The sequence below is a fragment of the Phyllostomus discolor genome, chromosome 3 (assembly GCF_004126475.2).
Source record: "Phyllostomus discolor isolate MPI-MPIP mPhyDis1 chromosome 3, mPhyDis1.pri.v3, whole genome shotgun sequence".
NCBI lineage: Eukaryota > Metazoa > Chordata > Mammalia > Chiroptera > Phyllostomidae > Phyllostomus > Phyllostomus discolor.
In genome coordinates, this window is record NC_040905.2 from 566,247 (window position 1) to 579,336 (window position 13,090).

General features: G+C 49.4%; 1 protein-coding gene across 7 annotated transcripts in view; it reads right to left on the reverse strand.

Moving 5' to 3' along the window:
• GPBP1 (GC-rich promoter binding protein 1) overlaps nucleotides 1–8,934 on the reverse strand; it is a 57,226-nt gene extending 48,292 nt beyond the window's left edge. Inside the window, exons 1-2 of one of the 7 annotated variants that reach the window (XM_028524693.2) lie at nucleotides 8,759–8,846; nucleotides 6,727–7,673 (exon numbers count right to left, since the gene is read on the reverse strand). The gene's annotated coding sequence lies outside the window, so the exon portion shown is untranslated. Of the gene's footprint in view, nucleotides 1–6,668; nucleotides 7,674–8,473 lie in introns of those variants that run through there. The other 6 variants (XM_028524710.2, XM_028524684.2, XM_028524727.2 and 3 more) reach the window with 6 other exon arrangements.
• Between the last annotated feature and the right edge of the window lie 4,156 nt (nucleotides 8,935–13,090).

The following is a 13,090-nucleotide window of genomic DNA, read 5'->3' on the forward strand; positions in this document are numbered from 1 at the left end:
GCACACCATATGACATTTGAGGTGAAATGTTAAAAAAAAAAGAACTATAAATTATTACACTCATATTATTACCGGACCAACTACCCTCAAGCAGGTGTTACTCTTCAGGACCCTGTATTTTCTAAGTTCCTGAAACAGAACAGTATTTTCTTTCCTCTTACCACCACCTTAAAAACTGTAACCGTAAGCCACGACAGCTGGGCATCTAGACTTTGGATACAGAATGCATGCATTCAGAAATACCACTTACTGGTCGTGTGACCTTGGTGAGCAACTTAAAATCTGCCTTCTCTCTCTCATCTGTAACATGAGGGCAACACTAGGACCTTCTCACATACAGTGTGTATGAGACAAATACTTAACACACTTGTAAGGCTTAGAACGCTGCCTGGAACATGATGAGCAATAAGTAAACACCAGTTATTAAGATCTGCTCATCACTATAGGTGTTGATAGCCAGAACATAAAGAACTCCTACAACTCAACAACAAAAACAACTGGATTTGAAAAACGGGCCAACAACTTGAACAAACATTTCTCCATAGAAAGTCAATAAGCCGTGAAAGAACATCACTTGATCATCACGAATCATTAGGAAAATGCAATCGAAACCACAATAAGATTACCACTTCTAACTCAATAGGCTAGCTGTTTTGAAAAAACATGGAAAATAATAAACGTTGGAGACACAGAGAAACTGAGTATTTGTGAACTGCTGACAAAAAATGGTACAGCCACCATGAAAAATACGGCGGTTCCTTACAGAATTAAACAGAGTGACCACATGATCCAGCAGCAACTGCACTTCTGGGTATATAACTGAAAGAATTAAAGGTAGGGACTGAAACAGTAAAATAGGTATTTGTACACCCATGTTCACAGCAGCATTGGTCGCAGCAGGTGGAAGCAACCCAAGGGTCCATCAACAGATGAATGAATTGACCAAGTGTGGTATACACAACCAAAGGATTATTGTTTTAAAAAGGGAAAATTCTATCAGAGAAATTGTTGGAGCCTGCAGCCTAGGAACGGGGTGAGACCTTGAGGTTCGCTGCTGAGGGTTCTGAGCAGAGTTGGGGGTCAAGTGGAATTTCCCCAGCTGCCTCCAGGAATGACGCCCTCCCCAGGTTTGGGGCCCAGCTCCGGTAGCAGCCTGAAAATCTGTGCATGAATACGCTGGACAGGGCCAGAATCAGGTCCGAGACGTCACGCATGTGCACGTTACGCATGTGCAAAGGTGGTTTGTGGAAGGTGAGAATTGGGCCCGCAGAATTGGTACCCTCTTCCCTGGCCACCAGCCACGGGGCTTAAACCAAGGCTGCAAGACCACTGGGTTCTCTCTATGCTTTGCTTTTGAGTTTCACCACCACTCCTATCCCAACCCGCTAAAACAGACCTGGACTGACCCCCCCCCCCACCTTGGTGTGCACTTCAGGGAGAACAAACCAAGGGCCAGGGAAGGAAGGGGATACAGACCCTGCCTCAGTCGGCCCGTAGAACTGGGGCCCTGCGCCCTCTCTCCAGGAGTCAAGATTCCCAGCAGTATTCTCCTAGGCGGTGCAAGGAGCACACCTGGGGACAGGGCTGAAACGCTGGGAGAAGAGCATGCAGAGAAACTGGGCAGGAGGAGCAGGGTCCACAAGCAGGGCTCCCAAAGTCCCCAGCACCTGAACTCTGCAGAGTTTAGGAATTTGGGGCGGGGGGGGGGGGGGAGTTGTTGATATTAGGGAAGTTTCTAAACCCTGTTTTTTTAGTTTTACCATCCACTGAATCTTCCACTAGACGTGCAAAGGGGGGAAAAGAGACTGGCTGGAATTCTACACTTTTCCCTTCTTTGGCCTGGAAGTGAAAGGGGTGCTGCTGCTGAGTGACCAGGCAATGGAAAGAAAAAGTGAGCAAAGAACCCCTGGTTTCCTACTACTCTGTATCAAGGCCATTAACCTATGGGCTATGAGTGAAATTACTGGGGTCCCTGAATTCCCTGAATGGTATGTTTTGTACATTTTTCTGGAGCCCATAGGTTTTATCATATTCTCCAAGATGTCACTGGCCTTCGGAAGGCTACTGATTTATCAGGGTCATATTGACAAAAGAGAGGCTTGTGTCTTCCTGGTGTCTTCCCTAGCTTATGGGACCTGGAGGGACCTGCTGCAGTATAAGGAAGTGAGGCTGGCCAGTTGGAATTGTGAGCCTCAGCGAGCCTTATTTCTCCTTTGCAGAATCTCCTCGCAGCCTCCAAGAGCTTACCTGGTCGGAATCCTTGGATGAGCCTGTGGGACCAAAAAAAGGGGAGACAGGGATACTGACACCTGCTATATATAACATGCATGAACCCGGAGAACATCATGCGGAACGAAACAAGACTGTCCCAAAAGAGCCAACAGTGCACAACTCCACCCCCATGAGACACCTAGAGTAGTGCAGTTCCAGCGAGGACAGCCAGGGGCAGGGGAGCTCATGCTCACTGGGCACTGTGTCAGCCTGGAAAGGTGAGGCAGTTCTGGAGGTGGACCGTGGGGAGGGCTCCACAGCAGTGTAAGTGGCCTCAATGCCTTTAGACTGAACCATGAGAAGTGGCGAGGCGCGTGCTCCCTGCCGGGGGCAAGCTCACGCCTGAACCTGTCTCCAAGGCCCCTCTTCTCTCACTGCCCTGTGAGCCAAACAGCCCCACCTGGGCTCTCTCCTGCTGCTACTTCTGTCCTAAGTCCTTCCTTGTTTCGCTGTCCCCAGCTTTAATAAAAGATAAAATTTAAGTGGCTAAAGTAGTAAATGTTATGTTTACTTGCTCTCACACACTGACTGGGAAATTAGTACAAAAGGGGGAGGGACCTTACCTCCACATCTCATACATTAGCTAGAAAGGTATGAAGATCTAAACGTTCTAAATTCATTTAAATTCAGAACACACTTTCTTCTCTAAACTTGCACAACTTCCTATCTGCAGGGTGAAAACTTTGCTAATTACAGTGACAGCTACTGGTTGTGGAGGATGGTCTCCTACTGTGGTTTTTAGTACGTCCACAAATTCTCTGGACACAAGGGAGTGTAACACCAACACCCTCGACAGCCGTCTAGAGTTAACGACGTGCTTCCAGGGTGGAGATGGTGACCTCTGAGAACAGGCAGGTCAGGGAGGCTCTGACCTCTTTTCTCCACCACTTGCTCTGGGAGATGCAGCTGCCGCCCAGCAAAGAAGGTCAGGCAAGCTCAGTGGAGAGGCCCACGAGGGTCAGGAGCTGAGCAGGCAGCACCCACAGGCCAGCCGATGAGGACACCTGGAGGGAGCTCCTTAGCCCGCAGGCTCCCCACCGACTGCAGCCCTGGCCACTGTCCTCAGATGTGATCAAAGACCTGGAGGGAACCAGAACCCCTCAGCTCAACTGCTCCCAAACTTCTTACCCACAAAATCGTGAAAGAAATACTGTTTTTAAAGCTCACTCAATAAAAGGATATATAGTTATGTTCACTGAAAAGCAAACTAATTTCTTTTACTAGTATGCACACGTAAAGGTAACTTGTTCCTAACAATTTTTTAAGATATTTTTAAAAATCTATTTGTGAATTCTGAGTTCAAAGGAAACAACCTATTTGACTAGGATGTTAACTCTTTGTTCTTGCTAAAAATAAAAAAGGTATGAGAAAACCCTTAAATGTGGTTTTAAGAAATACGATCTCAAAACTGAATTAAAGGCAGAAAGTGGAGCGCAGAAACACCGCACTCCCCAGGCTGTCCACGGCAGACGACTGACGACCGAGACACCAGTGGGGCGTCTTGTACAAAAAGACACAGGGACCAGCAACTCCATGAAGGGACAGAGCAAAAGCCCATGAATGCTGGGTGCAGCAGTTGACAAAAAGGAAAAAAGCAAGCAGTAAAAATGGAAGGAAAAAAGAGAAGACCCAACCACTAAAGGTTTATCAGTAATTCCAACATTTTGTTTCTCATGCGAGTCCTCCTGAAAGTAATGGGGCTGGTCCCCAGAAAAATACGTAAGCACCCCTGAAACTGTCCACTCCGGAGAATTCTCAGACTGCACTGCCTCCCACAGCCACTCACGCAGCTGGAAAGAACTGACGTTAGGAACCCGACACACAGTGTAACACAGGGGGTTGGGGGGAGCCACGTCTCCTTTCCAGCTCACCCCCGCTAAGTGTGCCAACCACACACACAGCCAGGGCTGCTGGAGCAACAAACCCAAGCACTATACTTGAGACAGAGTCCCTGGCCACAGGAGACACTGTGGACAGAAGGGAATAGAGCTAAAGGCAAAAAGGCGAGCTAACAGGTGGTTTTCTTAGCTAAGACCCAAGCTAGAATAAATGCAACTGGAAATGGGAAGGCAGGGCATGAATGGCATTGCTGGTGATGCCATTAACAGACACGAGAGAAAAAACAATGCCAGAGACTACGATAAATACTGACTTGACATTAAATAGAATCTTGAAATATCAGAATAAAACTGTTTATCTATTACACTCTAATTAACCAAAACCATTCAAATGCATTATTTCCATCGGTTTTATGAAGAACTAGGGCCAAAAGAGGCTAGGTGAATGTACAAGGTCACACGGGCCCTTTTCTAGATATTCCAAATCCTAAACCAAAAATATTCCTAACCCCCAGACATTCCCTACTCTCTACATCACAGCAAGCACCTAGATCAAAATGGTTACCTAAACATTGCCGTCACAGCTCGAACAGAAAAGGTGGCTGCATCAAAGACAATTAAGTAATCTGGCCTGGGTTAGCTTTCTATCCTCCCTTGCTAATTTCACTCACAGACTAGAAATTCCCATCCTTACTCCCTTCTCCTTAGCTCTCTGATTTTTATTTTCTTCTTTCCCCCACTCCCATTCTTTCCCTACTATGTCCCATTGCTCTTATTTTCCTACTATTCCCCCCTTCCTTGAGTCTATCAGCAGCTTTAAGCACAAAACTCCATGCAGTCACCTCAACCAAAAACCGGAGAAAACACCGCCGACACACACTGCGCTCCAAGCCTGTGCAGACAGCACAGGTGAAGGAGCTCAAGGTAACCTGACCCCACCGTTTCTGTCGGATCCTCACTTCCACACCTGTGCCACTGTTACCAGCGCCCCTCCTAGGAGGGGGTAAGAAGGAAGATGTGCCCTGTGAAGCACACAGCAGAGCACACAGCACAGCCATCATCTACCAACATCAGTCACTCTGCTGTTTTCACACCTAGAGCTTAGGCCCCGGAGAGAAAAAGAGAAGGGAATTCTACAGAGATAAGCAGGTCACTGTCCCCATTACACGTGGTACCGTGTACTTCAACACCAAGAAAACAAAATACAATAAAATATCTATCAATGGGGCCTGAACACCTGCTGTAAGCAAAGATCACAAACGTTCTGTTCAAGGATTACAGTTAAGCGTTAAAAACACTGTTTGGGGTAACAACATCAACAGGAATAATCTAAAGGAAAATAACCACAAATGACATGTTATCTGGCCCTCTTCTGCGAGTCAAGACCGTTCCTTTCCAATTCTTCTTGACCGTGTTTAAGACGCATGATCTCAGGAAAGTAACTTGAAAAGCCATGAAATTGAGGAAAGCATAAAACACAAGCTCCCTGAAGCAAGGAACAAGGGAGAATGCTCTCATCACATTTTACATAAATCAAGGTGGAAACTCAATTAAAAACACCGCCCAGCGTTCTGACAGAAAACAAAACCCCCCTGGTCTACATCAACAGAAGTGCTGAACCCTAACCTCCATTTCAGATCAGAAAACGAGCGCTGCACGTGCACACCTGAACACCCACACGCTGGACCCCACCACCTCTTCTGACCCAAACCGCTGGGGGGTCAGCTGCACGGCAAAAAAGCCGTTGCTACAAAAGTAAATGACCCACTGACACGTTACAGACCATCTTAGCCAAGTGTTCAAAAATTAGTCTTTCACCTCGGGAAGATAATTAAGTGAAATAAACCCTAATTTTAGCTACACTGATGTGTTCACTAATAGTAACTGCTTAAAGAATTTTAATGATTTAAAAACATTTCAACTGAATGTCTATAGTTCTCTGAAAAAAAAGCAGTAACTCATGGTAACTCAAAATGCGACTCAATCTTGTGCAATTACATTAAAAGATAATTCATTCACCAAAAGGCTTTCTATTACAGCAGTTAACATTCACTCTTTCTTAAAAAGCTTTATCAACTTAAACCAACATAATTTTTCCAGGGGAAAAACATGATACACTCTTTCTTAAAGTCATTTTAAAAGTTCTTAACACATCGAGCTCAGCTCCTGTTTCTGTTCCTGGTCATGACTTGACTCTTTGAAACAGATCTTACAGAATAATGTGAAATACAATCACTGCCACTAATTGTTTCAAAAACGTAATTTCTAACAAGCTAGCTCGTGAAAAGTCAGATTAAAAACCAAGCCCCACATTATGGTGTTTTAAACATGAAACAATTTGCCGGGTTTTTCCCAACCCCTCTGTGAATCCTATGAAGCCTAAGGCGGACAATGACCACGTGGACTTTGTCTTCCGCTTTAGGAACACAAAAACTTAAACTTTGGACTGTTTGGTCTGCATTTAAATTTACTTGACAGTTGTTTTCAAACTGCCCAGGAATCTGAAGTCAAAGCAATTTTCGCGACAAACCGAAAGGCTCCCAAGAGCAGCGGGCTAGCCTGGACCCCCCTTACACCACAGGAAGGGTCCTTCGACTGGCTCCCCGGTGGTACTCACAAATTCCAGCAGGACCGCACAGGAAGGTGTTGGGGTTTTCTCTGTTATCTTTGTGTTTTCCAGTTTGTTTTTTTATTTTGTATCCTCTGAAATAAAATTCGAGTTCTCTAAAGACACTCGACCTACGACTATCTGACATAGAGTTACTCCTTCAAGTCAGCTGCCCATGCTTCCGCTGTCGAGGGTTCCTGTCGCTACCTCCGCAACCAGCCGCGTCCTCGGGTGCAGGAGTGCAAGGGCTTCCTGATTATTCCATGTACTTGTCACTGCTGTACGTATCCACTCGAGATGAAATAGCCAGATGAATTTGCTTTTATGAGCCGAAAAGCAAAAACGAAAAGAAAACGTCACATCGGAAGAGCATTCCTGAACATCAGCACTCGAGACGCAGCTATCTCGACACTACCATGCTGCTGGGAAGTGGCAACATCTTAAATTTCCACGTAAATAAAAGATGAAAGGAAAAAAACTCTGTGCTCTTTCGAAGTCTTCATTCAGAAAGGCAGTCCCATTATGCCATGAAAGAGGCGGAGGTCAAAAGTTCCTAAAAGTTTTAATCGGGATAAAAATAAACCGCCGTGGGACTCCGGCACTGTCTAAACAGTGACTGGACACTTCCGAGACCACTCGGCGCGCAAACCACGCATATCTCACAGTTCGGGCTGCAGACACAGGGGTGGGGGGCGGGGACCGCCAGCAGCTGCGACACTTCAGCCGGTGACGTACGTCGCGTGCACCCCACACCGAGGACAGCCGGGTTCCGTTCAGGGAGCCCGCGGAGCTCCGCACCGCTACCCACTCGCTCCGGAGACGCCTCCCGCGGTCTCAGGCAACTTCTGGGGCAGAGCTGCCCAGAAACACTGTAATTCCAAAATGGCCACTTGAGATATCCGGGGCTTTTCCACGAAACCTAGAAGACGATCTTCGTACCTGAGTAATCCGATCACCTGTGAAAGTTATCAAGAAAAAAATTAAAAAAACTTGAATTACAGACTTCTGACGTGGAACTAGGAACTAACCCCGCGTTCAGGCGCGGAGCTGCGGAGCCGCCGCCGGGGTCTGGGGGCGGCGCGCGGGGTCCGAGCGGCCGCGGGTGGAGAGCGCAGGCGGGGGCCGCGCCGATGCCGGTGGGAAGCGGCGCGGGCCCCCGCGGGCTTACATAAGGAGCCTCGCACTTTCCGGGCAAACGTCGCCACTGCGAGAGCGGCGCCCGGCCTGACAGGGCATCTCGCCTGCGTGCTCCACCACGGGCACGGAGACAAGGCGCCGACAGGCGTGGGGCCGAGCTCTCGCCCGTGTAAGTTGGGGAGCGCCGCTCCCGCGGGGCTGCAAGGACCGAGGGCCGACGCGCTGGACCCCGAGGGCGACACCATGCCCGCACCGGCCTCCGCGGGCGGCCGCCGGGCGAAACGCGGGCACCGGCTCTCTCCACGCAGGAAGCGGCTTCCCCCGACGCGTCCACCGCGAAGAGCCGCTCGGACCCTGGGCGCCCAGCACCCCGGCCGAGGCCCCGACCTCACGCCCCGGCCGCCCGGCCCCAGAGCCCGAGGGGGCGGCAGCGCGCGGAGGGGAACGGCCCCAGCCCCGCCGCCGCCGGGCCCCCGCCACCCCCGAGGCCCCCGCCCCGGCCTGCTCTCGGCCCCCGCACCCCTGCGCGGGCACCGCGCGCCGCCAGCGCCGACCGACCCCGGCCCCGACGCCCACTCGGCACCCCCGACCCCGGCGCGGGGACCGGCCACCGCGTTACCTCCTGCCACCCCGCAGGTGTCCCCGGCCTGGGGTGCCCGCTGTCGGTCCCGGGACGAAGATCTCGGTACTTTGAATAATCCCCTTTTGCCGCTTTTCCCTCCCCCACAGCCAGTCTCCGTCCCAAAATGGCGCCGACCCGATCCGCAATGTTCTGGGCCAAGTCTCGCGAGATGGGGGAAGGGGGCGAGGCGGGGAAGGAACTGGAGGGCAGAGGCGAAGGGAGGGGAAGGCGGGGCGCGGACGAGGTGGGAGACGGGGCGTGGAGGCAGCGCCGCGAACGAACCTCCTGGGCGGGGCGGCAGGAGGAGCGCCTCCACCACAGAACCTTCTGGCCCGAGCGACAGCTCACGCCCCGGCCGGGGACGCTCCGCCCTCTACGTTGGGAGGCTGGGGTCGGGGCCGGGGCGTGGCTACGCCTGGGGCGGGGCCTCGAGGAGGCCGCGGGGGGGCGGGGGCTCCGCGCGGTGACGTCAGCAGCAGCTGGAGTCGGGGATTACCCCCTGCTGCTGACGTGCGCCCCCTGAACAATCGGGAACGTTCTGCAGGAGGGGAATTCCCCGCTGCTCGCGCCCGAGCCCCCTCCTCCCGCCCTGGCCCCGCCCGGGGCCGCCGGGGGCCTAAATGGTGGGGCTGCCGGGAAGACGAAACTGAAACGCTCGGCCGGGAGGTGGCCAGGCAGCAGCAGGATGCGGGGGCAGCGGCGGCGCGCCAGTCGCTGGTCCGGCTCCGGGCCGGGCGGCGCCGGTCACGTGCTCGCGATAGGAGCGGGCTGCGCAGAGCCGGCAGCCGGGCGCCCTGGAGTCGTGGTGCACACGCGCTTGGCCTGCGGGAGCGGGTGCTGAGGCCTCGAGACTTGCTCCCGAGGACTTAGGCTCCGACTCCCCGAGGATCTGTAGGGCTTAGCGGACACCGTCGGCGAGCCGATTGTCAGGTTCACCTGTGCTGAAGCTACACCGCCCACGCGATTTCTTAAATGAACGTCGTGTAGTCACTTCGAGTAACAAGGGAAGGCCCTGCCGCCCCACATCTAAGTTAACCTTTCCAGACGAAGCACCTGTGTGCCCGGAGGAATGTGGGGAAAGGAAAGCCCAGAAAATGAGTCCACCCTCCGCAAGCCACAAAAGTTTTCTGCACAGAAACTGATCATCCCTTGACACACATTCAGTAGTTCAGTGGACTACTGAAAGCCTCCTGGAAGAATGGTTGAATGTAAATTCACCAAAAACTACAGCTCCCACTCTTTTACCCTTCATGGGGAAGCTGGACATGTTGGCAATTAATGATGCCTCCGGCTGAGTGCAAGGAAAGAGAATTAACACTTGCTGGAACCCTCTTCCTCATTTTGTAGAGGAGGAAACTGGTTTATGTTCAAGACCGTGCTTCCAGTTATGGAGTTTGGGGCTGGGTGCCGCAACTTCGCTGTGCCAGGAAAACTCAAGTCTGCTTAGCCCCAATCTCATTCTTTCCACCGCACTGTGCTGCTTCCCCAGAAGTGACTTACGTATTAGGACAGGCCCTATTTCGAGAAAGAGGTCAATATTGACCATTTGAACACACACAAATTGTGCTTTTCATACGGCAAAGGACGTTACCAAAGTTAAAAACACAAGTACATTAGTGAAATGTAGGAATGGTTGTAATGTATGACAGTTTAATATTTAATTGTATAGACTCAGTTATTATGCCTTCTAATATTTAATTTACAAATATATCAAGAACTCTTACAAATTAGTGAAAATAAAACCAACTCTTTTGAAACATAAAAGGATATCAAGCTAGTCATATGTGTCAATAACTGTAAGAAAAAAAGTACTTTCTCAGTAGAAATAAAACTAAGTGTGTGAACCCTGAGAAAGAAGAGACCACACCTATTATGAAAGCCTGCTGGTGTCCACCTTGGCTCAAATGTAAAAAAAAAAAAAAAAAAAAAAAAAAAAAGGTCATAGCACCCATGTCCGCACAGGGACCTCTCAGCAGACCACACTTCTGGGAGAAGCGTGCACTGTGTTTCTGCCACGGGACACAGCCCTTATAAAGGAGTTCCTGAAATCCTATTTCAACCAATAGGACTAAGGTTTTCCTCATCCAATCAGAGGGGAGCTATATTCATCAGCTTCTTCACTAACCAATCAGAGAGACTCCATTCTGCCCAATCAGGACAATGCCTTTTGGTCCAATCAAAGTGCAAGGGTTTGGATCCTCATTTGCATGATGACAGGCCAATCAGGGATGGGTGGGGGAGGGGCGTGGCCCTCTGTATATATAAGTCGGCTTGCCTGCTGGCAGAAAAAAGAAAGTTTCCTTTTGTGCTATGTTGATGTTGGAGAGGTGTCCAAGACCTTGTTTATTGTTGCTCCTAATCCTGTTGCCGGAGGTTCAAATGGTCAGTTCTCCATCTGTCTCTGCCACTGGACTCACAGATCCCTGAGCACAGCGACTAGGTCTTCATGTGTTTTCATAGCCCCTAGTACACTTTCAGTCGTGTGTAAATTCTCCAGTGTTTGTTGAATGTGTGACTTCCCTACCTTTAACCTTGTTTTACTCATGTGTTACCTGAGTTCTCAGAATTTCCCTTGTATTGAATATTCTGTACCAATGTATTTCCTTTAATTATAGATTGCTTTTGCCCTCCCCACTCTCTACTTTGTAAATTTGTATTGTTATTCCTAGAGACCCTGTTCAAATAACACTCAGGTAAGCAACTATCAGATAAAGCTCAGAACTTCCCTCTCTGTGCTCTTATATGGGTATATACTCACTTTTATCACTATTTGCTATTTTTTTTTAAATATGCCCATTGATTTTACAGAGAGAGGAAGGGGGAAGGACAGAGAAACACTGATGTGGGAGAGAAACTGGATTGGTTGCCTTCCTTAAGCATCCCACATGAACCCTGACCGGGAATCAAACTCCCAACCGTTTAGTATATTTTAGTGTATGGGACAGCACTCCAACCCCCGGGGCCACACTGGCCAGGGCACTAGTTGCCCTCCTTCTGTTCCCCTTTCTAGATGGTGAGACCCCGGTCAGCAACACTTCTTTTCATCCCCTCCCCCTACGCCTAAAGCTCAGCCTGAGGAAGGCTGGATGGACGCCTGAAGCATCCAGAACTAACCGGCTCTGGTCCCCGGCACCAGGGCAGCCTGACCCGGCTCCCCAGCACCTTGTCCAGTTGCAGGCTTCTCTCCTCGTTTCTGTTCGCTGCGGACCGTGGTCCCGCTTTCGCACTCATGTCCACACAGTCCGAATGAGGCTCAGGTGTCCCGCCTGGAAAAAATCAGAGACACACAGCCTTTCTCCTTGGTGGAACCAAAAGCAGGTGCATGCTTCTCTTTCTTTCTGGCAAGTTTCACAATTTGGGCTGGTCCTTTCAATGGGTCCCTCTCCTCAATGGGTTTCCAAAGGGCTGATTCCCTGCCCTGTTGGTCCTCTGCCGTGTCCCCAGCACCTCGCACAATGCTGGACACAGAGGTATTACATAGACACTACCTGGGCGAATAAGGGACTGGATGATGGGAGTGGAAGCATTTTGAAGAGAAATGTTTAAAAAGAACGCTGCTCTGCAAGAAATAAAGTTTTCTTTTAAATTAAAAAACGTGTTATGTAAAACATGAAAAATGACAGAGTGTAATTTTAACTTTGTAAAAATCTATGTCACCCTGGCCAGTGTGGCTCAGTGGATTGAAAGCCTATGAACCACAAGGTCACCAGTTGGATTCCCAGTCAGGGCACAGGCCTGGGTTTCGAACCTGTCCCCAGTAGGGGGCGTGCAAGAGGCAACCAATAGATGTTTCCCTCACACATCAATGTTTCTCTCCCTCTCTTTTTTCTCCCTCTCTCTAAAAAATAAAAACCTTAAAAAGAAAGATCTAGGTCATCTGTAATCATGACATCTGATGATAACTTTGATCAATAAATTTGATACTCCTTTATTTCCATTTTTTAAGCATGAAGGTTGTACTTACTTGTTGGAGAAAGCTTACAGACACGGAAGAGCACACACGAATTAAAATCGCCAATAATTTGCCACCCAGAAACGACGGCCATCATGGAGGGACGTGCCCCGTCCACACAGTGTCTGCGTGTGGCAGCCGTGTCGTAGTGTGCACACGGCTTTACACCTGTGTTTCATTCAGCTCTGGTTCTCAAACTCCCCATTTTTCAGTTTTTTTTTAATTTTGTGTCCCACTTTTTAAATTAACATAATGTTTTAGTTCTTCATTTAAAACATTTCATACTAATCTCTATGATCTCTTTAACACAATAAGGATGGTTACTAGTTTGAGCCCCTTTTCTAAACTGCCTTCCACAAGGAAAGGTTCCTGATCCTATGAAAGTACACCGGATTTAATCCATGGTCATAAAGTTAACTTTACTAAGTACTGTCTCCCTTTTGATCAGTTTTTTTTAAGATTTTATTTTATTTTTAGAGAGGGAAGGGAGGGAGAAAGAGAGAGAGAAACATCAATGTGTGGCTGCTGGGGGCCGTGGCCTGCAACCCAGGCATGTACCCTGACTGGGAATCGAACCTGCCATGCTTTGGTTTGTAGCCCGTGCTCAATCCACTGAGCTACGCCAGCCAGGGCTTGATCAGTTTTTAAATTGTACATAGAAC